The following is a 24,153-nucleotide window of genomic DNA, read 5'->3' on the forward strand; positions in this document are numbered from 1 at the left end:
CCGTTATTTTTGTCTCAATTTAAATAAACTTCATTACTAAACCAATTTCAACATTATCTTCCAACTTTGTCATACCTATATTATTCGTCCAGTATTCATTATTAACAAAGTTCATTAAATATCCTTCTAACAGTTATAGGTCTGCAGGTAATTATTATTAACATAAACTTTAAATCTTCTTCTTAGGATACTCGGATTGCACAACATGTGGAAACGACCCTGTCAAGGTTAGTTGTGAGGATAATTAATTGATAGGACAGTTCTGGTAAAATTTAAGTTGTTATTGGACAGTATGTAGCAAAGGTGACACTGGTCCACACGAATACAGTACTGAAAGTTTCAACCTGTTCGTATCGATGAGGCGGTCGGCAGGCGGCGAGATGGCGAGGCACAAAGCACACGTGCAATTACAGCAATGGCTCATGAAATATCGGCACTTTACTTCTTCATGGCGTCGCAATGCTTTTCCATTTAGTGCCTATGGAATATTGTCATGCTGTATAGACGTCGGAAACATCCGAGGCTCAACGAAACCACTTTTTCCAGGAGAGCCTCCTTGATCCAGCACGTGTTTCTCAGATAGATGCCCAACTCCGACTACTACTGCTGAGCCCGTTATGCCGTAACGCGCCCGTGTGCATTTTCCCGCGCTCGCCTACCTCCACCTTTTCCTGCTCCCCTACAGACAGGGTATTCACCAAAGGTTTTACATTCCACATATTCTAATACATTGCCTACGTATGGACCAGGCATACAATTACATCTTTCACATCTTACAATATTTCCAACATACATTACTTGAAATTTGACATAAATATTAAAATTTACATCGAAAATTTTTTATAGCTTTTTCTACTTAATGTTATGAAACAAAAACAAAAAAAAAAGAAAGAAATGAAACCAGAATATCGATTATACTAATTTATCGAAATTCAGGGGAAAAATTTATTACATATAGAGTAGGATAACGTTAGTGTTGTTACACATGCCCCTGTTTCCATTAAATTTCACTAAGTGTAAATTTGATGGGAACACTGAACTTTATATTTATACAGTGGTTCTGAATCTTTGTGTGATTGTCCCACAAAAAAAAAAAAAAAAAAAAAAAAAAAAAAAAAAAAAAAAAAAATTGTACCACAAACTTCCTTTCACTCACTTTACATAAGTCTATAATTTTTTTTAACATATCAAGAACATTTACCTATCGTTTGCTTAAGTGTCTTTGGCACAGTCCAACTTCCTATCACAACATTATTTAAGTATCAAACTACTCATCATTGTTCAATTTCTCAGACAAAAAAAAACCAAATTTGGAACACAAACACTTATTTACAAAAGCAAATAGAAATATCTATATACACTACAAAACAATTTGTTGCTGTTTGCATTGAATGGCAGTCCATTTCCTTATTTACTAAAAAAAAAACACACACACAATAATATTTAGAAAATTACTACACATATTTGCTGCCTATTATTCAGATTTGGGCAGTCCTTTTCACCTCATATTGTCACATACCCTGTATCACACTTACAATTCTCCTTTGACTATTTATCTGCCCTCTTTGGTGTTTGGCAGTCCTTTATATTATCTCTCATATACAGCCCATTTTCGTTTTTGACAGTCCCATCTTTTATCTGGCTGACAGCATTTATCCTTTCTTTTCAGCCCTTTTCTCCATACCTCTTTACACTTATAGTACAATTGGTAATCTGAAACTCACATAATTACATTAGTACACTGATATTGGTCTACCTATGTTACAAAGGTTTGTTACATTTGGCATAAATTAGCTTCAGCATAATATACAGCATATTTACTGCAAATTGTTCTCTGATTGTACTTAGATTATTCACTTCTAGGAACATACAGTTTCAGGTCCACAACATTTCTTACACCTAGAGGTCTTTTGGATTTTGGGTAGATCAGGTAGTAAGCATTATCGTGTGGAATGTTCTGTATTACATACGGTCCATTATAAATATATTTAAATTTGGAAATTTCATGGTTCAGTTCACTAGATTTTTCGTGGGTTTTTAAAAGAACATAATCCCCAATTTTAAATTTTGAAACTTTCAGATTTTTATCATGTCTTTTAGATCTCGATTCAGCTTTTTGCTTTGCCCTTTTTCTGACTAATTCTTTCTTTTGACTCAACCCCAAACTCGTACAAGGCGGAAACTCTAGTTTTTCCTCAATTAAACTTTTACTTCTGCTAGCTAACAAAATTTTTTCCCGTGGGAACCCAGTAGTTTCATGATGTAAGGTGTTCATGACATTCTCAAAGTCCGATATAAATCTGCCCCAGGCTCTAAACCATGCCCCTTCCTGTTTTCTCCACAACGCACCTTTGTCGACTGTGACATTGTCCCAAGACACATTCCTGACCTGTGAACCATTTATATCTGGTGGCTTTCTAGGTTTCTGGAGTTGAAAGTCTTTGCTTACTTGAACTCTTCGCAAAATAAACACTGAGTCGTCAGCTGGTTCCTTCTTTCTTTGTTCAGTCTCAACATCTGGATTTCGTTTAGAAATTTCGTCCTCATTAGGTACAAAATCGCAATTAGATGTATCCCCATTATTTTCACTAGTACCAAAATATTCGTCATTTGAACTATCGTCAGAATCCGACCATTCTGGATCGCTTTCAGGTTCTAACATAAAAGCTTTTCTGAGACAGGCACTAAGTTCTTCCTCTGCATTTTCGTCAGGTTTAGATTTTAACTCAATATCTTCTGTTGACAAAACGTTCTCATTACCAGGTTTACTCACATCTACTGTTACTTCATATTTAGTGTAATCCTTGTGGACTTCAATTACTTTCAGGTAATTACCTGCCTCTTCCTCACAGAGCCTTTCGGTAGCAGCTCGTACTGTTGGCGGATCGTTAACAGAAGTTACTTCCTCGTCAATGCTTAGGATTTCATCCTCTAATTCCTTCCTATCTTTAATCATTGTCCTATCGGCAGCACGCGTACTCAGCGTGGCGCTGTTTACTCTCTCCTCTTCAACTTTGGGCCACGTCACCTTATCGATGTCCCTATTATCTCCTTTTTCACTAATTAACTTCCTTGCCTCATACTCCTTCTTAAAATCCTCCCACTCACATTGCTTTAGGCCCTTGTACAGATCATCGATCTGCACACACCAATCAGTTACTTCTGCTAGTTCATTCTCGTCATTTACTTTATTGCTAACACTGCTAATCGCACCTCTCTGTGTGTCTACTGTTTCATCTACTATTTACTTCGCCACGGAATTACCACTCGTAATATATTCACCAGTTCTTACGGCAATGTTCGTACCTAATGCTGCCGCATTGCTAGCGGCTTCTCTCTGAACAGCTGTTCCGCTAGGCTGGGCCGTTGCCCTCTGATGCTCCACTCGCCTGTTAACATGTAGCGCTCTGCGCGGCAACGATGACTCATTTATGCCCGCACCTGACGCTTGTTTTGCAACAACACGTTGCGTCGTTCCACGCCTGTCTCTAACCTGTCTCATAACTTTACTGTCGGTCCAGTAACTTTTCTTAAATCGGGGCCGGTATGTATTGTCCGCTTCCGTTTGGCCCGCAACGTTCTCGGAAATCAGTTTCCCGCGTCATTATTATCTTGCGCGGTATACCCTCTACCGCGACCTAGATAACTTCCCCTTCCTCTTCCTCTGCCTCTTCCTCTCTGTATCACGTTGACGCGAAACCCATCACCGTCATTTCTCTCGTCATTATTACGATTATTTCTATTGCCAGAATTCTGATAATTGGCACGACTTACGCGCCAATGGTCTTCGTCTTCGACCCTTTCGAGAAATGCTTGGAAGCTACGATGATTGCTTCCCACATATCTCTTTGAATCTTCTGGAAGCTTTTTATATAGCTCCCATATTATTTCAGAATCGGATCTTCTTCCTCTTAAATGCGTCAACTTTCGGTACCAATACTCGCAGAAATCTTTCAACGAATTCCTGCCCCTGTTATCATGAAGTTTGGCCATGATAAATTCGCGCCACAAATGATCCTGTTTTTGTTCGGACCAGTATTCTTCCATAAATTTTTGCTTAAATTCTTGGAACGTCATTCGTTCGGTATTCAAATTAATTCCCCAGCGCTTAGCATCACCTGCTAAGGCGCTAATTACTACGTTTATCTTTTCCTGATCAGACAAGTGTTCAGGAAATATTCTCTCGCAATTTTTGATGAAATCTAACGGATGCCATCCGTTATGTTTCTTGACAGGATCGACGCGTTCCTCACCTTCCAATAGCTTCGAAAGTGGTGTGCCATTACAGACAACACCAGGCCTATCTTTAATTTTACCCTCAAGATCGAAAATTTTGCCTTGAATTTTCGATGTATTTTGTTCACACTTTAGTACACATCCGGTCACCTTTTCGCCTAATTCTCTTTCAGTGTCTGAAACTGCCTTTTTCAACTGTGATATTCCGTGTTGACATTCGTTTATGATCTCAGTTTTAAGACCGAAAACTTTTTCGTCTACTTTCGTTTCAACTAGAGGCTCTACTTTCTCTTGGATGTTGAGAATTTCAACATCAAACCTACTGTTAATGTTGTCAATTTCCCCATGCATAGTATCCATATTTTTGTTACTTGTGTCAATTTCAAATTTCATAGTATTTACCACAGAGCTTAAACTACCCACTTTTTGTTGTACCTTTTCTATTTGTTTACTAATTTTAATTCCTTGTTCTTCGACCTGTACTTTGAGCTGATCATTTTGTGTTTTGATCTGATTACTTTGTGTTTTAAGCTGCTCATCAACGTGTGTTTTAAGTTGACTAACCTGATTACTAACTTGTTTTTGAAGCTGATCATTCTGTGTTTTGAGCTGCTCTGCAACGTGCGTTTTAAGTTGATCATTCTGTGTTTTGAGCTGCTCACTCTGTCCTGCAATTTGTTTGGTTAATTGTTCAAATAAATCGTTCATGCTTAAAATTTTCACACTGTTTTGTTCTACGGAATCGGTGTGTTCCGGTCCTACTTCAAAAGTTTCTTTCGTTTCTTTCTTTATCTGTGGAGAATCAAACATGTCAGTGGATTCGTTTACGTACCCACTATCGTCTACAAAATCATCCCCTACTTCATGTTTTATCCCTTGCTGTGTTCGAGGCAATCTCGACATTGCAATCTGTTCATTAACATGTTCGTGATATTGTATATACGCCAACTGCCTTCCGCTAACGCCATATGTTATCTGGCCGCGTAAACTCCTGCTATTGCCCTGCGCTTCTTCCATTACGCTCGGCACATCTACCCTGTCTACTTTCCTGTCCATACTGAATGCAAATTACACCACCCTACCGTACTTGACGTTCACTACTATTTATTTTACCGAATATTATTACAATTCGTGCCACTGAACATCCACTGCTCGGTATTCACATTAATTTGCGACCGATAACAACTGGATGTCCTGTCACCGGGAAGCCACTTGTAACGAGTCCTGTCACCGAGGGCCACTTTCCCCCATCTGCTCCTATTCCTCGAACATATCCGCATCCTCTACACCTCCCGCCGTCTTGAACCCCCTCACCCCCTGGTTGCTCCTCTCCTCTCCCATCCCCGCCCCTGCCACGTCTTCACCGTTGTGTCCCCCCTACCCTCCATCTCTACACCCTCCATCTCCTTTCCCAAGGTGGCTTCCATCAACTCCCCCTCCCGGATGATGCCCTCTCTCCCTCCATTTATCCTTCCTATCAACTCTGATCCTCACTCCCCCTCCTTTCCTCTGTCCTTTCCCTGGGCTCCCTCTTCCCCCCCTTCTGTCCTGTTTTCCCCCCACTAAACCTCTCCCTACCGTCCTTCTCCCCCCCCAAGTCCTTTTGTATTCCCCTCCTCTGCCTACCCCACTCCTTGTCGCGTCTGCCCCCCACCCCTCTTATGGGTCCTCATCCTCCATCAGCTCCTTTCCCGGTTTCCCCCTTCGCTTTTACTCTCCTTTCCCCCCTTTTTTCTGTCCAGTTTCCCCCCACCTGCTCTCGACTGTGGTATGTCACATTTGCCAACTTTTTAGTGCAGTGTTCCAGTGACTATTCAGTGTTGTTTGTCTTTCTCGTGTTGCGAACAGAAACCATGCTGTCGTTAGGTGTGAATTTTATGTCTTTTGCGAACCGAATCCAGACTGTCGCCGTGTTTTTTAATTGTCTGTCTATTGTTTTCCCTGTCTGCTTCGTATGTATTTTATTAGCATCATCATCCCTCTGTTGTTTGTTTTAAGTTCCACGATTTCTTTTCGCCATGTTACTCTTTAAGTCTCCGATTTTATCGCCTGTTTTTCATTATTTATTCTCTTGAACTTTCTCACAAAATCTGTAGGCTGCAGAGCGGCATACTAAGCTGCTGCCAGCCCGCCCCCTTCTGGGGGAATTGAAATTCAATAAAGAAAAAAAAAAAAAAACGAGAGCCACTTGTAACGACTACGCTCGGGCGCACGTTAACTCTTTAAAGCCTGTACTATGGTAAGTTGACGGGCTTCACCTTATAAGAAAGGATTTTAGTAAATATGTTGACTGCGTGTACCTGAATGGAGGCAAAATCAGACTTACACCCACTCAGTAACAACAATGATACGTCAAGCAAGTCTAAAGTGCAACTACACGTTAGGACAGGCAAGAAACATACACAGCAGATGCTACCAATTGTTAATAATACGGTCGCCAGCCTAGTTAGGCATAAACTGAGTTTCTTCTCTGTACAAGAGGAAGTACGTTCAAGCATAACAACACGTAGTAATACTGCATTATATGGTAAATTTTAGAACCAGAAAAATCTACTGAACTAAGAATCTCACTTTCTGTACTAATATGGACACACCATAAATACACAACAATACACTATAATGTTTACTACAACCTGCGTTTTGTCTTTTGATCCGACTGAAATCAGGCATAGGTTACCCTAGAAATAGCACTTTTGAAACACACCTACAAAGTCAATTTTAAGAAGGGAAAACACTGATAAATTTAGGTTTTATATTGACTTTAACTTTGCTGGTAAAATCAGTTCAGTACACTTCAGAATTCAAATTAATAGAAAAGAAAGAAAGGGGGGCGGAGACCCTGAAACTGTTATGATCACTACATTGGAATTTTAATTATTGAAAGAATAAAGCGTTCAAGATTTCCAAAATATGATTTATCACTCGTTTTTGTCTTACTTCCTGCTCATTTAACTACCGTTATTTTTGTCTCAATTTAAATAAACTTCATTACTAAACCAATTTCAACATTATCTTCCAACTTTGTCATACCTATATTATTCGTCCAGTATTTATTAACAACAAAGTTCATTAAATATCCTTCTAACAGTGATAGGTTTGCAGGTAATTATTATTAACATAAACTTTAAATCTTCATCTTAGGATACTCGGATTGCATAATATGTGGAAAGGACCCTGTCTAGGTTAGTTGTGAAGATAATTAATTGATAGGACAGTTCTGGTAAAATTTAAGTTGTTATTGAACAGTATGTAGCAAAGGTGACACTGGTCCACACGAATACAGTACTGAAAGTTTCAACCTGTTCGTATCGATGAGGCGGTCGGCAGGTGGCGAGATGGCGAGGCACATGTGCAATTACAGCAATGGCTCATGAAATATCAGCACTTTACTTCTTCATGGCGTCGCAATGCTTTTCCATTTAGTGCCTATGGAGTATTGTCATGCTGTATAGATGTCAGAAACATCCGAGGCTCAACGAAACCACTTTTTCCAGGAGAGCCTCCTTGATCCAGCACGTGTTTCTCAGATCGATGCCCAACTCCGACTACTACTGCTGAGCCCGTTATGCCGTAACGCGCCCGTATGCATTTTCCCGCGCTCACCTACCTTCACCTTTTCCTGCTCCCCTACAGACAGGGTATTTACCAAAGGTTTTACATTCCACATATTCTAATACATTGCCTACGTATGGACCAGGCATACAATTACATCTTTCACATCTTACAATATTTCCAACATACAACATTACTTGAAATTTGACATAAATATTAAAATTTACATCGAAAATTGTTTATACCTTTTTCAACTTAATGTCATGAAACAAAAAAAAAAAAAAAAAAGAATTGAAACCAGAATATTGATTATACTAATTTATCGAAATTCAGGGGAAAATTTTATTACATATACAGTAGGATAACGTTAGTGTTGTTACATGAAGGCACTAACTACTGATACGCATAGTTACAAAATGAAGGATTTTGATAGAGAACAAACAATGTATTTACTTTAATAATCTTCAAAAGTCATCATATATATATCTACCAATTCATGGCATTCATCTTTACAAATTTCCTTTTTCTGGTGGACACACGTCCACATCGTCCGCTTATACGAACCTCTCAAAACTCTGGCATCTCTCTCTCTCCACATCCACCACTGCTGGCGGCTCACCTCCAACTGCCCAACGCTACGCGCTGTTCACATCCAACTGCCCAACACTGCAATAGCCAATATTCCAACAATGCCAACAAGCCATAGACTGAAACTTCCTGGCAGATTAAAACTGTGTGCCCGACCGAGACTCGAACTCGGGACCTTTGCCTTTCGCGGGCAAGTGCTCACAGGACAGTCAGAGATTTTCATACAGAGCGCTACGTGGCGCTACCAACATAAAAGCCTAAACAGCCTACTTACAATGTTTTCCTTTTTTTTGTTTTGCAGTGACAACATGTAAGTATTCAAGCTCATAACCGCTAATGCACTAGCCGTGATCTGTGCGTCACAGATGTTTACGTTGGCTCTACACTAACTCAACGGAGTGCTGGCACGAATGTGTGGGCTCTTTCTCATAAATATTGCCCAATGTTAGCACCAACCTTGGCGCCAATTTGTGGATCAAGGATAACTGATCATCTGTGGGATGACCTTACACGCTGTCTTCACTGTGTTGCACTTCCTTCAACGACTGGCGTTGGGGGTGGGGGGGTATGGGAGGGATGGAGAGGCAAATGGGGTGGGCACTGTAGGCAGGCCTTACGGCTCCAGATACCCGTGGAGACCTGTCACCACCGTAGTTCTTCCAAAACGTTAGCTTCTGCGCTTGTCCTGTCGACTTAACGCTAGCTGGTGATCCTAACATATTTCAGATACCTACAGATAGATACGACGGACGTGCGTGTTTCCGCCCGCAACCTCGCCGAGTCACCAGTTACCAATAGGTTATGTAACCGGTCCTGCTAATGCAAGGGGAGTCTTGAAACTATCACATACGATGTATCATCTGGTCTCGTACCCGACATATAATGGCAAGCCATTGAGAACTGACATTGGCTAACCAGATTATTAATGGGTTGTATGCGTTTTGCTTGCGTGTCAAGATTGTAACTGTTACATATGTACGTTTGTGGTGTCATGTCCGATGGAGCAGACACCGTACATACTTACTTTCAGCCATAATGGCTATGTCTGTGAACCGTGACTGTGTGGGATAATTATTTATTTCAAGTTTCTGCTACCAGTCACTTTTTATTTTATGCCTAATCTAACACAATGCAACGCGTTTCGAACATGTTCTGTTCATCTTCAAGCGTTTGTACATACAAACATACATAGAGAAATGTTACTTAAAAATAAACAGTCTTAAACTAGATTAATCTAGAACGCTATGCTTTTTACTGTAGCTGCTGGTGTGGCATTTGGGGGGAAGGAGGGGGGCAGTGTATGTCTAGAAATCGAAGTCAGTGATGTCTTCTGCTCGTTTTCTTCTTTGTTGTTAACTATGTGTAACACAGCCTCTATCGGATGCAGATAGATTTGCATCAGTTATGTGTTACGAAAATAGTGTGAAAGGCTTTTATATGACAGTTGATCATTTACAATTACATCATCTTGCTGCTTCACTTGCATCACTGGTGTAATGGCGGAGCTGTTGATTGACATTACACTATTGCACATTATATTCTGTCACTGATTGCCACTGCACAAATTGCTTCGGTGTTATACACACAACACACGATGGTGGACTGTAGCAAGTGAGTCTGTATCGATTATTGAGGTTTTGTATCGATATTCTTGGTTCTAGTCAATTATTTACATCGACATTTCTTGAATCTATTGAGTTAGAACTGGCTTAAGAGAGTTGAAGAATTTTGAGTTTTTGAATACGGTTATTTCATTAAGAATGTTATCTCCATGCTTTGTGTTATGTATGAAAATTTCCATTTCTTCCACGATATCCATTCTTTTACTTTTTTCCTATTTTGTGTAAAATCTCGAGGTTGTCTTCGATTTTCAAAGGGTGGGCTGTGTCTTTAATGTGAGTTGCTACTGCTGATTTGTTACATTTATCAAGCCTGTAGCAGTCTAAATGTTATTCGAATCGGGATCTGAAATTTCTGCCTGTTTGGCCGATATAATATTTGTTACATTGGCTGCAGGTAATTTTGTAAATGCCAGATGCACCAAGACTTGTATCTGGTGGTTTTATATTGTGAATAAGCTTCCTACTTAGGTTGTTGTTGCTGCTGAAGGTAATTTTTACTTCTGTGTTTTTGAATAGTCTTGCTAATTTGTCAGATACTATTCCAAGATATAGCATTTTTACATATTTGACTGTTTATTTTTAAGTAACATTTCTCTATGTATGTATGTACAAACGCTTGAAGATGAACAGAACTTGTTCGAAACGCGTTGCATTATGTTAGATTAAGCATAAAATAAAAAGTGACTTGAAATAAATAATTACCGTACATATTTATATACCCATTTGGCTCTGAGCACTATGGGACTTAACATCTTAGGTCATCAGTCCCCTAGAACTTAGAACTACTTAAACCTAACTAACCTAAGGACATCACACACATCCATGCCCGAGGCAGGATTCGAACCTGCGACCGTAGCAGTCCCGCGGTTCCGGACTGCAGCGACTAGAGCCGCACGGCCACCGCGGCCGGCTATATACCCATTTCTACACGCCTGACAGCCAAACACGATTCCTTCAGTGCGGATGCACAAAAGATTTCGTTTTCTCTCAGGGGAACAGAGGCCGTGGTGAGAGCTAGGGTTGCATAGACAGGGACTCCGCATTGGCGTCGAGGCCGACCAGGAACACAGGACGCGACGCGTACGTCACAGCACCTTACATGGCAGGTCTTACGAGTGCTAGAAGCCGACTCCGGCGGGCAGCGAGTAACTACTTCAGATGAATTTAATAATTCTTGACTGCGTATTTAAAGGCGTACAAGTGCTCGATAGCACAAGGCAAAATAAAGACCTTTAATGGTTACATTTTCAATTACATATTGACTTCCCGTGGACCCTACAGGGAGCTGAGCGTTCGCTAAGTGCGTCGTACAGGCCGACTGTTGTGACGTCACAAGTTCGTTACAGGGCCCGTATATCTCGTCGGCCCCGACTGCCGTATGATGAGCTGGAAATTTGGGTCAGCCAAGAAGCGTGGACAGATGGCTGAGGCAGTTCAGGCAACCGCTCTAGAGGAGCGGAGTATCCGGGTTTGAGTAACAGTTTGGCACAAATTTTCAGCTCGCATCACTGAGTAACTTCACTGCCCTAATTCGACCGCCGTCGGAAAAATTTCCTTGAAAATTGTAACTTCAGTTTCAACGACACTGCCCTCTATGGCAGGAAAGTAATTAAAATTTATTTGGGGAAGATGTGGAAAGCGTGAAGGTACAGTAGGGGGGGGGGGGATGTGTTTGTGCGCAACAGAGTGGTAGGATCATGGTGGAAGTGGTAAACTGTAACGTGGTTAGTGTCAAAGTGGCTGGTAATGTAGGCAGAGAATTTTGTGAGATGATGGAGTTTTGGAGGAGCAGAAATCCATGCTACATTTGCTTTAGCAGGGGTGTAATATATTGATTATTCCTTAGTACTGTAGTGTTGTCTTGAACCTGTGAGAAAGGAGGACAGGCGCTCCGAAACGCGGAAGCAGAGTCGATGCTGAGGGCAGACGAAACTAGGAGGGATATTGTTACATGAAGTAAACCGTAAGGGGAGAGCCTTGCGAAAATGCAGACGCCCCCAAACGCGGTCCTAGGGCGCTAGTTACTCTTCAAGGAATTAACATGTAACTTTATATGTCGTCTAGACGCTGTGGTAGGTTGCCACCGTAGAACTTTGTAACCAACAGGCACGAATTAGCGTATAAAGCCAGCTTGATACCAGCCCTGAGAACAGCAACGTCAGTAGGCTCACAGGGGTTAGAAAGAGAGCGAAAACCCCAAAAAACTGTTGACCTAGCAGTCCCTACTCCGGGGAGCCCGAGGGGCGGGGCTAAATGACGTATAACAATAATGTTGCAAGCCTTATTTGGCAGAGCAGTTACGTTTTGCTTTCAGCTGAACAATGTTGATACCAAATACGGACTTAGTGCAACTGCATCAACATCCCCGCCTTAGGAGCAGTAGAGGGGACCTAACTAAACAGTGATTGGCAGGCGTCTGCAAGAGACCTGCGGCATTGGCTGGATGGCTTTAAGTGGGAAAAACAGTGCCCCCACGCGACTCTTTAAAACCCTTAGATTCCGCATTTTGGCGGAGTTCTCAGTCAGACGATCTGGGCGCCGAATCCGCGTCCGTCGACTCCAGCCTCGGTCCAGCTCCGTGTAAGTCTGCTCTCTCACTTGGAGTGCCTCAGTATGTTTTGTTTTGCAACTAAGTTGTTGCTTTAAGACGCTGTTAGTGTTTGCTACTGTGGTTAGCATCCACTCCTGGGACTTCCGCGCTGGCTTCTGTTGTAACAGTGTTATTCATGCTTTTTCTAACCCTAGAACCAGCCTCCAGTGTATCAGTTAGTCCTGTGTGGAATAAACAACTATTTCAAATCCCTGTCTTCCCAAGAGTCTCCACAACGAATTCCCGACCAAGTCTCACCACCTGCATTTGTAGTAAATGCCTGTACCAGTTTTGGCTCAGATAGTGAAAACAATCAAATGCTTTCTCTGTGAATTGTCCTTCACCTTCTGCTCTGTACCGCTCGGGAGCGCAGACTGACCAGTAACCAGTAACCCCTTTTCTTCCTCTCCCACCTATGTCAGGACATGGGATGGGTAGGATCAGGGGTTGACAAGTGTCGAGTATTCGGGAAGAGTGCAATCTTGATGTTCTGTCAGTTAGCAGCTTTTGTCTGTTGTGAGCTCTCTGTTCTCTCAGCTGACGATGAAACGTTAGTCCAAAGTACTTGTGTTCTGGGTAACTGGGTAACACCGACGTAAATGGTAAATAAAAATTACGGGAGCTGCAGATGGTTCGCCCTATAGCTACTGCCTTGGTTCTGGAAGGATTTATTTTGAGGAGCAATTGATTGCCCCAGAAGGTCAAGTGTTGAAAAATAATGCCTCCAAACTTTTTATGTAAAAACTCTTAAAAGTTCATTATATAAAACACACGTTATAACCATTCTACATCTTTGTTCTCATGTCCACGCATTTATTTCTCAACATAGTCACCCTGTCGAAGAACACATTTCTCCCAACGAGAGGTCGTTTTGTTGATACCGTCACTACAGGATGTTAGTCTTCGCTGACGGAGCCACAACCTCGTCACTGCTTGCACCGCTGCAATAGTATCGAAGTGAAGTATTCGAAAGCGTTCCTTAAGTTCTGGAACCAGATGATAAGTGGATGGGGCCCAATCTGGACTGTATGGAGGATATCTGATGACAGTGAACCAAGGACGTCGGGTTGTTACAGATGTCACAGCACTCGTGTGTGGTCTGGCATTGCCATGATTTAGGAGAGGTTGCGTCATGTGTGGACGTACTCTTCGAATTCGAAACTCGATTACAGCACTCTATTTCTCAAGCACTACCACAGTTGCGTAACACACTCACATCTTAAACGCTACAATTCAGAGCTCTCTGACAGCACAGTGCTGCAAATATGTAAGCACGAGGAATAAAGATGTAGAGCGCCAATAACGTTTGTTTTATTTAAAAAGGTTTAAGAGTTTTCACACAAAAAAGTTGGAGACATTATTTTTCAGCACGCCATCACAGTTGAAATGGACGTGGGGGGACGGCTGGGTTTTCTGGAAGGCGGGTAGAGCGATAGGAAGGTAGCATCATTGTCGCACTTGAGGAGATGTTGAGGAGGAGGGGGTGGGGGTGGTTTAGGCATATCTGTTGTATGTAGGACATACAGGGGTGCAGAGAAGGCAGGTCTTCAGGGTGCACCTGCAGTGGGGTGGAAGATACGATATTTGGAGTCGGTGTCATCCTGGGAAAAATCAGCGACCACAAAATAGGTACATTGTTGGGAGTTGTGGATTTGAGAGACTACTAGAATGGGACTCGACTCTTATGCCTCAATACACACATCAACAGGTTATTTCGAAATTTACGGCACAGAAAACAGCAACTGCCTCTGAAGCTTGCGGATTTAATCATTTACAGCTTATCTATATCCTCAATTATCACTAATTAAAAATGTGTAACGATAAAATCGTCTGTTTCCCTTGGAGGTTGTTTCACATCACTCCTGAGCAATGTAAATAATGGTGCAACGTCCTCTTGCTGGAATACGGGCTTGGACACATCGTGACATATCATCGATGAGATCACCAAGCCAGTCTTGGTCCAAATTGTGCCACTCTCTTCAATGGTGATTTTGAGTAAATTGTGAAGAATACGTGGCCGTTGTCCATGACCAGAAACAGCTCGTTTCAATAGATTCCTGTCATGTTCGGTTAGGTTCATGTACAGGAAACAGGCAGGCCATTCCGTTCTGGTGATCCGAGTTTGCAGAAGGAAGGTGTTCGGTTCACGAGAACAGCACGACGAGCCTGTTAGTTACCATCCATCACGATGAAATTTTCACCAGAATGTAGGCAATACGGTCCCACTATTGGTTGCAGAATCTCGTGGCTGTACTGTAGAGCGGTGAGATTTCCCCTCAAGGACCACGAGATGTGCACGGTGGCCCCAAGCAGTTCCATCCCAGAACATCACTCTTTGGCCCCAAGCAGTGCCATCCCAGAACATCACTCCACAACCACCTTGTTGCACATGTGGGAAGGAGTGTTGGAGACGCTCAGGTATTACTGCATAAGCGTCTTTTGGGATTACCAAGGTTGAAAGAGATCCGAGTTTCGTACGTAAACTATACCCGACGCCAATCTTGGGTCATCCATTCAGCCATTCAGCATGATTTGTTGCCCATGTGTAACGGGGTTCATGTTGTTGTCGTGTACGATTTGGTGCACGCAATGGTTGTCGGGAATGGAGATCCTCATTTGAAGCTGACGACCGAATGACTCTACTGCCGCCAACATACAATGCGCGTAAGGACCATGAAGAAAAGATACGAGAAATAGGGCTCATACGGAGGCATAAAGACAGTCGTTTTTCCCTCTCTCTATTTGCGAGTGGAACAGTTGAACAATGTTGTTTGCAATTCCAATTAGAAAATGATTTAGAGAGAGTTTCTGTATGGTGCGAAAAGTGGCAATCGGCACTAAACAAAGAACAGCGCGAGGTACTAAAAGAAATTTGATAAATTTTGGGTGTACGATAAATCGCACGAATCTAAGGGCTGTCAATTCGACTAAATACCTAGGAATTACAATTAAGAGCAACTTAAGTTGGAAAGACCACATAGATAATATTGTGGGGAAGGCGAAACAAAGACTGCGCTTTGCTGGCAGAACACTTAGAAGATGCGACAAATCCACTAAAGAGACAGCCTACATTACACTTGTCCGTCCTCTGCTGGAATATTGCTGCGCTGTGTGGGATCCTTACCAGGTAGGACTGACGGAGGACATCGAAAAAGTGCAAAGAAGGGCAGCTCGTTTCGTGCTATCGCGCAATAGTGGTGAGAGTGTCACTGATATGATACGCGAATTGGGGTGGCAGTCACTGGAACAAAGGCGGTTTTCTTTGGGGCGAGATCTATTAACGAAATTTAAATCACCAACTTTCTCTTCGGAATGCGAAAATATTTTGTTAACACCTACCTACGTAGGGAGAAATGATCATCATAATAAAATAAGAGAAATCAGAGCTCGAATGGAAAGATTTAGGTGTTGCTTTTCCCACGCGCCATTCGAGAGTGGAATGATAGAGAAGTAGTATGAAAATGGTTTGATGAACCCTCTGCTAGGCACTTAAGTGTGAATTGCAGACTAATCATCTAGATGTAGATGTAGACCAGTTATGGAACAGGGTACTCTCCGCCACGAACCGCAGTGTGTCTTGCGGAGTATCTATGTAGATTTAGATGTAGATCTCCTATGACTTCCTGTATCCATCGAATTCGGTTCTGGAACACACAGTCCACGGTACCTTTGACTGTAAAGTCAGGAACACTCAGCCCACGGTCCTTTTGTCTCAAAAGTCGTTTATATCGATCATGCTGTGCCCCTAACTAATGTGGACGGCCTGGCAGTTGGAACCGCTTCCATGCCATCACTTTGTTTACGGTGCATACGTTGTGCGACTACCCTGACTGACAAGCATTCTGCGAGATACGTGATGTTGTGGACCCGATCACTGGTACGATGGTTGTTTACGCTGTTGTTCAAAAAATGGTTCAAATGGCTCTGAGCACTATGGGACTCAACATCTTAGGTCATAAGTCCCCTAGAACTTAGAACTACTTAAACCTAACTAACCTAAGGACAGCACACACACCCATGCCCGAGGCAGGATTCGAACCTGCGACCGTAGCAGTCCCGCGGTTCCGGACTGCAGCGCCAGAACCGCTAGACCACCGCGGCCGGCTTACGCTGTTGTTCCACAGACGTCTATAATGCGTCCCTACGTCTACATCTACGCCCTGCAAACAACTGTGAAGTGCATGGGAGACGGTACGTCCCACTATACACCTTACTAGGGCTTTTTCCTGTTCCATTCACGTATGGAATGGGAGAGAAATGATTGTTTAAATGCCTCTGCGCGTGCTGTAATTGACTTGACTTAATTCCTTTGGCCCCTATGGGGGCATAGGGCATCCAGGAGAACTCGCCATCCGTCTCTGTCTTTGGCCATTTGCCTCAATTCTGCCCAGGTCTTGCTAACTCTTTTTGCTTCCCCTTCCACTGTCCTCTTCCATGTGCCCCTTGGTCTTCCTCTCTTCCTTGTTCCCTGGGGATTCCATTCCAATGCTTTTTTCTCGATGGCTCCATCTGGTTTTCTCAAGGTGTGCCCCAACCAGCCCCACTTTCTCTCTCGTATCTGGTCTTCTATAGGTATCTGGTTTGTTATTCGCCAGAGCTCCTCATTACATATTTTTTCTGGCCACCAGATATTCATGATGGGTCGAAGACATCTATTTATGAAGCTCTGTAACTGGGTTGTTATATTTTTATCCATTTTCCAGCTTTCACTGGCGTACAGAAGGACGGCCTTCACATTTGTATTAAAAATACGGATTTTTGTTTTGTATGTGATATTTCTATTTTTTCATATTGGATACAATTGTATGAAGGCAGCATTTGCCTTTTTAATGCGGTTTTTCACGTCATCTCCAGCTCCGCCATCTTCCGCCACTATACTACCCAGATACAGGAATGAGTTGACAGTCTCCACTCGCTGCTCACCTATTAACAGGGGCATTTCCATGTTACATGAATTTACTCTCATTTCCTTTGTTTTGCCTGTATTTATCTTGAGGCCAGCAGTCTCTGCTTCTTCTTTCAGCAAGCTTAATTTAGCTTGCATATCAGTCAGCCTTGGAGCTAATAAAACTATGTCGTCTGCAAAATCCAAATCCTCCAGACGTTCGTGGATCCCCCACTGGATTCCTCGTCTCCTGCCTGCTGTGACTCTTCTCATAACAGAGTCTAGAATGAGTAGAAAAAGTGTTGGTGACAAAATGCAACCCTGCCGGACTCCAGTTGTTACTTTTATGGGCTCTGTCATATTTCCCTTGTGGAGTATGCAGCATTCGTAGCCATCATATAGATCTTTTATGATGTTTAAGATCTTCTGTGGTATGCCATACTTCCGCAACACCTGCCAGAGCACTTTATGTTTCACGGAATCGAAGGCCTTTTGAAAATCAATGAATGCCAGGTACATGGTTGCTTGGAATTCTTTGCTTTGCTCTAAGATGATCCTAAGAGTGTTAATAAGATCAACACAGCTGCGTTGTGCCCTAAAACCGGCCTGTTCTTTATGCAGTCGCTTTTCAAGGGATTCTTTAATTCTGTTTAAAATAATTCTGGTGAGGACCTTACTGGGCACTGACAACAATGTAATACCACGCCAGTTGTTACAGTCTGACAAATTTTCCTTTTTTGGGAGCTTTACCACCAAGCCATTTTTCCACTCCTTTGGAGATTTCTCTTCAAGCCAAATATGCTTCAGCAAAGGATGGAGCATTTTAACAGTACTTTCAGGATCGGCTTTTAAGAGCTCCGGTGCTATGTTGTCTAGGCCTGGAGCCTTTGTATTTTTTAGTGTTTTCAAGGCAATCCTAATTTCGTCCATTGTGGGGCACTGCAAATTTATATTTTGGTCTTCTTCGACTTCCTCTGGAACATCTCGTACTTGTTTCTCTTGGTTGTCTTCACAATTTAACAGTTCCCTGAAGTGCTGTAATTAATCCAGTCTTATTAGCACGATGTCTACAGATCCGATACGTAGGGGTTTTTGGTATGTTCTTTCTCATTCCATCTATTTTAAAGAGTTTGCCACTTCTGTTCTTTCATCATTGCAGTGACGCTCTCCCGGTGGTCAGACAAATCTGTGACCATTCGTACTGCGATTCTATGTACACCTTCAGTACCCTGTGCTAGTCTTATATGGTACAGGTCCGACACACTTGAGCAGTATTCTTCAATGGGTCTCACGAGCGATGTGTAAGCAATTTGCAATGTCTACTGATCGCATTTTTTTTGTATTCCGCCACTGAACCGAAGTCTGCTGTCCTGCTTTACCAACGACTGATCCTAAACGATCGCTTCACTCGATGTTCCTACTAAGTGTTACACTCAAATTTTGCATGCGTCTACAGATTCCAGCTGTGACTCACTGGTATTATATTCATTGTACATTTTTTAATATTTAAAGGAATTTCCGATTGTTGCGCCACTTTGATATCTTATCGAGGTCTGACAGAATATTCTTACAGTCTCGTTCACACTGTACTTCGTTGCAGGTAACTGCATCATAAGCGAAAAAACTCAGGTAACTATTAATATTATCCGCATGATCGTTAATGTGTAACATGGGCAGCAAAGGGCCCAACAGACTTCCCTGGGGCACACTGAAGTCTGCCAGTGACTCTCCGTCCAAGATAACGTGCTGCGTTCTCCCTACCAAGAAATCCTCAATCCAGTCACAAATTTCCTTTGACAGCCCATACAATCGTACTTTTGATAATAAACCTAGGTGCGGTGTTGTTGTTGTTGTGGTCTTCAGTCCTGAGACTGGTTTACTGCAGCTATCCGTGTTACTCTATCCTGTGCAAGCTTCTTCATCTCCCAGTACTTACTGCAACTTACATCCTTCTGAATCTGCTTAGTGTATTCATCTCTTGGTCTCCCTTTACGATTTTTAACCTTCACGCTGCCCTCCAATGGTAAATTTGTGATCCCCTGATGCCTCAGAACATGTCCTACCAACCGGTCCCTTCTTCTTGTCAAGTTGTGCCACAAGCTCCTCTTCTCCCCAATTCTATTCAATAACTCCTCATTAGTTATGTGATCTACCCATCTAATCCATCTAATCTTCAGCATTCCTCTGTAGCACCACATTTTGAAAGCTTCTATTCTCTTCTTGTCCAAACTATTTATCGTCCATGTTTCACTCCATACAAATACTTTCAGAAACGACTTCCTGACACTTAAATCTATTCTTGATGTTAACAAATTTCTCTTCTTCAGAAATGCTTTCCTTGCCATTCCCAGTCTACATTTGATATCCTCCCTACTTCGACAATCATCAGTTATTTTGCTCCCCAAATAGCAAAACTCCATTACTACTTTAAGTGTCTCCTAATCTAATTCCCGCGGCATCACCCGACGTAATTCGACTACATTCCATTATCCTCGTTTTGCTTTTGTTGATGTTAATATTTTATCGTCCTTTCAAGACACTATCCATTCCGTTCAACTGCTCCTCCAACTCCTTTGCTGTCTCTGACAGAATTACAATGTCATCGGCGAACCTCAAAGTTTTTATTTCTTCTCCATGGATTTTAATACCTACTCCGAATTTTTCTTTTGTTTCCTTTACTGTTTGCTCAATATACAGATTGAATAACATCGGGGAGAGGCTACAACCCTGTTTCACTCCCTTCCTAACCACTGCTTCCCTTTCGTGCCCCTCGACTCTTATAACTGCCATCTGGTTTTTGTACAAACTGTAAATAGCCTTTCGCTCTCTGTATTGTACCCCTGCCACCTTGAAAGAGAGTATTCCAATCAACATTGTCAAAAGCTTTCTCTATGTCTACAAATGCTGGAAACGTAGGTTTGCCTTTCCTTAATCTTTCTTCTAAGATAAGTCGTGAGGTCAGTATTGCCTCACGTGCTCCAACATTTCTACGCAATCCAAACTGATCTTCTCCGAGGTCGTCTTCTACCAGTTTTTCCATTCGTCTGTAAAGAATTCGCGTTAGTAATTTGCAGCCGTGACTCTTTAAACTGATAGTTCGGTAATTTTCGCATCTGTCAACACCTGCTTTCTTTGGGATTGGAATTACTATATTCTTCTTGAAGAATGAGGGTATTTCGCCTGTCTCATACATCTTGCTCACCAGATGGTAGAGTTTTGTCAGGACTGGCTCTCCCAAGGCTGTCAGTAGTTCTAATGGAATGTTGTCTACTCCCGGGGCCTTGTTTTGACTCAGGTCTTTCAGTGCTCTGTCAAACTCATCACTCAGTATCGTATCTCCCATTTCATCTTCATCTACATCCTCTTCCATTTCCATAATATTGTCCTCAAGTACATCGCCCTTGTATAGACCCTTTATATACTCCTTCCATGTTTCTGCTTTCTCTTCATTGCTTAGAACTGGGTTTCCATTTGAGCTCTTGATATTCATACAAGTGGCTCTCTTTTCTCCAATGGTCTCTTTAACTTTCCTGCAGGCAGTATCTATCTTGCCCCTAGTGAGATAAGCCTACATTTGTCCTCTAGCCATCCCTGCTGAGCCACTTTGCACTTCCTGCCGATCTCATTTTTGAGACGTTTGTATTCCCTTTTGCCTGCTTCGTTTACTACATTTTTATATTTTCTCCTTTCATCAATGAAATTCAATATTTCTTTTGTTACCCAAGGATTTCTGCTAGCTCTCGTCTTTTTGCCTACTTCATCCTCTGCTGCCTTCACTACTTCATCCCTCAGAGCTACCCATTCTTTTTCTACTGTATTTCTTTCCCCCATTCCTGTCAAATGCTCCCGTATGCTCTCCTTGAAACTCTGTACCTTCTCTGGTTTAGTTAGTCTAGCCAGGTCCCATCTCCTTAAATTCACACCTTTTTGCAATTGATTCAGTTTTAATCTACAGTTCATAAGCAATAGATTGTGGTCAGAGCCCACATCTGCCTCTGAAAATGTCTTACAATTTAAAACCTGGTTCCTAAATCTCTGTCTTATCATTATATAATCTATCTGATACCTTCTGGTATCTCTAGGATTCTTCCATGTACACAACCTCCTTTTATGATTCTTGAACCAAATGTTAGTGGTGCGGTACTGAGTCAAATGATCTCCGGAAATCGAGAAATACTGCATCTAACTGACTGCCTCGATCAATGGCTTTCAGGATATCATGTCAGAAAAGTGTGAGTTTGCTTTCACAAGACATTTAGCTGTCGTATAGAACTGTTCGCTTGTAGAATGGTCCGTACCCAAAGACTGGACTGTTGCACAAGTCACACCAGTACCCAAGTAACAAAATAGGAATAGTCAGCTGAATTACAGACCCATATCACAACCATCGGTTTGCAGTAGGATTTTGGACCGTATGCTGTATTCTAACATTATGAGTCACTTCGAAGAAAACTATTTATTACAAATAGCCAACACGGATTCAGAAAATCTCGTTCTTTTGAAACACAAGTAGCTCTTTATTCTCACTAAGTACTGAGTGCTATCGATATGGGACGTCAAACTGACTCCATATTTTTAAATTTCCAGAAGGTTTTTGACACCGTTCCTCACAAATGACTTCAATTAAATTGCGAGCCTATGGAATACCGCCGCAGTTGTGTGACCGGATTCGTGATTTCCTGTCAGAAAGGTCACATTCGTAATAACTGATGGAAAATCATCGAGTTAAACAGAAATAATATCTGGTGTTCCGCTATTAAGTGTTGTAAGCCCTCTGTTGCTCCTGAAGTATATAAACGAGTTGGGAGAAAATTTGAGCAGCTCTGTTAGATTGGTTGCAGATGATGCTGTCATTTACCGTCATGTAAAGTCATCAGATGATCAAAATCAGCTGTAAAATGATACAGACAAGATATATGTACGGTACAAATAATGGAAAATGGCTCAAAATCATGAAAAGTGTGAAGTCATCAACATGAGCGCTAAAAAGAATCCGTTAAATTTCAGTTACGCGGTTAAACACAGAAATCTAAAGGCTTCAAACTCATCTAAATATTTAGGGATTATAATTACGAATTTCTTAAATTGGAACGATCACGTAGATAATATTGTGGGGAAAGCAAATGAAAGACTCCAAGTTATTAAATGTGTGAATTCCTAAGGGACCAAATTGCGGAAGTCATCGGCCTCTAAACTTACACACTGCTTAAATTAACTTAAACTAACTTATTCTGAGAACAACACACACACACACACATACGCGAGGGAGGACGCGAATCTCCGGCGGGAGAGGCCGCGCAATCCGTGACATGGCGCCTCGAACCTCGCGGTCACTCCACGCGGCACCGAGTTATTGACAGAAGAGTTAGAAAACGTAGCGTGTCTGTTAAAGGGACTGCTTGCACTACACTTGTCCGTCCTTTTCTCGAATGCTGCTGTGTGGTGTGGGATCCACATCAGATAGAATCGTCAAAGGACGTCGAAAAAGTTCAAAGAGGGGCCCCTCGTTTTGTATTACCGCCACAAATATGGTTCACGAAATGGGGTGACAAGCATTAAAACAAAGACGTTTTTCGTTGCCGAAATTTCAAACACCAGCGTTCTTCACAGAGTGTGAAAATATTTTGTTGGCGCCCACCTACGTATTGAGAAATAATCATGATAATAAAATAAGAGAAATAAGAGCTTGCACGGAAAGATTTAAGTGTTCATTTATCATTTCTCTCTTCAAGTGTAAAGCGGTAGAAAAATAGCGTAAAAGTGGTTCAATGAACTCTCTACCAGGCACTGAATTGTGAGCTACAGAGTAATCATGTAGATGTAATGCATGTTTTCGAAATCCTTGATGGCTGGTATGGAGAAGGTACAGGGTTATTACAAATGATTGAAGCGATTTCACAGCTCTACAATAACTTTATTATTTGAGATACTTTCACAATGCTTTGCACATACATACAAAAACTAAAAAAGTTTTTTTTAGGCATTCACAAATGTTCGATATGTGCCCCTTTAGTGATTCGGCAGACATCAAGCCGATAATCAAGTTCCTCCCACACTCGGCGCAGCATGTCCCCATCAATGAGTTCGAAAGCATTATTGATGCGAGCTCGCAGTTCTGGCACGTTTCTTGGTAGAGGAGGTTTAAACACTGAATCTTTCACATCACTATGCGTGAAACTTGCCCGCACGCGTTCAACCGTTTCTTCACTCACTGCAGGCCGACCCGTTGATTTCCCCTTACAGAGGCATCCAGAAGCTTTAAACTGCGCATACCATCGCCGAATGGAGTTAGCAGTTGGTGGATCGTTGTTGAACTTCGTCCTGAAGTGTCGTTGCACTGTTATGACTGTCTGATGTGAGTGCATTTCAAGCACGACATACGCTTTCTCTGCTCCTGTCGCCATTTTGTCTCACTACGCTCTAGAGCGCTCTGGCGGCAGAAACCTTAAGTGCGGCTTCAGCCGAACAAAACTTTATGAGTTTTTCTACGTATCTGTAGTGTGTCGTGACCATATGTCAATGAATGGAGCTACAGTGAATTTATGAAATCGCTTCAATCATTTGTAATAGCCCTGTAGTTCTGTTCGAGCTACGTCATTATGTTTGAGCGCAGACTACGTTCTGTGACTATACAGCAAATGGATGTCAAGGGTACTGGTCGGCCCATTCTGGTGCGGCGT

Source organism: Schistocerca cancellata, chromosome 5, assembly GCF_023864275.1.
Source record: "Schistocerca cancellata isolate TAMUIC-IGC-003103 chromosome 5, iqSchCanc2.1, whole genome shotgun sequence".
Classification (NCBI taxonomy): Eukaryota; Metazoa; Arthropoda; class Insecta; order Orthoptera; family Acrididae; genus Schistocerca; species Schistocerca cancellata.